Genomic DNA, 523 nt, shown 5'->3' with positions numbered 1-523 from the left:
TCCTGCTCCTGCTGGCGCGGGAAGAGGTGTCAGTCCCCAGCAAACTGCCGCCGCTTTGGGCTCTCGTTGGAGGGGCTGAAGGGCCCGAATGCAGCCGCCCCCTCCCCAGGGCAGGGCTGGTGAGTCAGTCTGGGAGGCAGACCACTGGGATGCGTCTGCAAATTCTTCCTCCTCCTCCGCATGCGGCGACTCCTAAAATACTGCAGGCGGTGGGAAAAGGGGAGATAGGGCTTCCAGAGTGAATATTCGGATGAAATCTTGGCCTTTTCCGGCCAGCGGGAATGCTGCCCGGACTTCTGTCCGGATGGGAATTCACGCCCCGTGTCCTCAGCTCCTATCTCAAAACCGCTTTGTTTGGCTCGCACCAGTCACGCTCCTGCAAAACTCAGCCTTTGCACGAGATGTCAGCGGTGACATAGCGCAGGCGCCCCTGCTGTTTCGCTAACACCGGAGAGGACTTGTGCCGTGGTTAACCTCAGGCTGGCAACTGAGCACCACACAGCCGCTCGCTCACTCACCCCCC

This window comes from Pygoscelis adeliae, unplaced genomic scaffold (genome assembly GCF_000699105.1).
Source record: "Pygoscelis adeliae isolate BGI_AS28 unplaced genomic scaffold, ASM69910v1 Scaffold445, whole genome shotgun sequence".
Taxonomy (NCBI): domain Eukaryota; kingdom Metazoa; phylum Chordata; class Aves; order Sphenisciformes; family Spheniscidae; genus Pygoscelis; species Pygoscelis adeliae.
The sequence above is the reverse complement of the archived record's forward strand: the minus strand, read 5'-3'. Positions refer to the sequence as shown.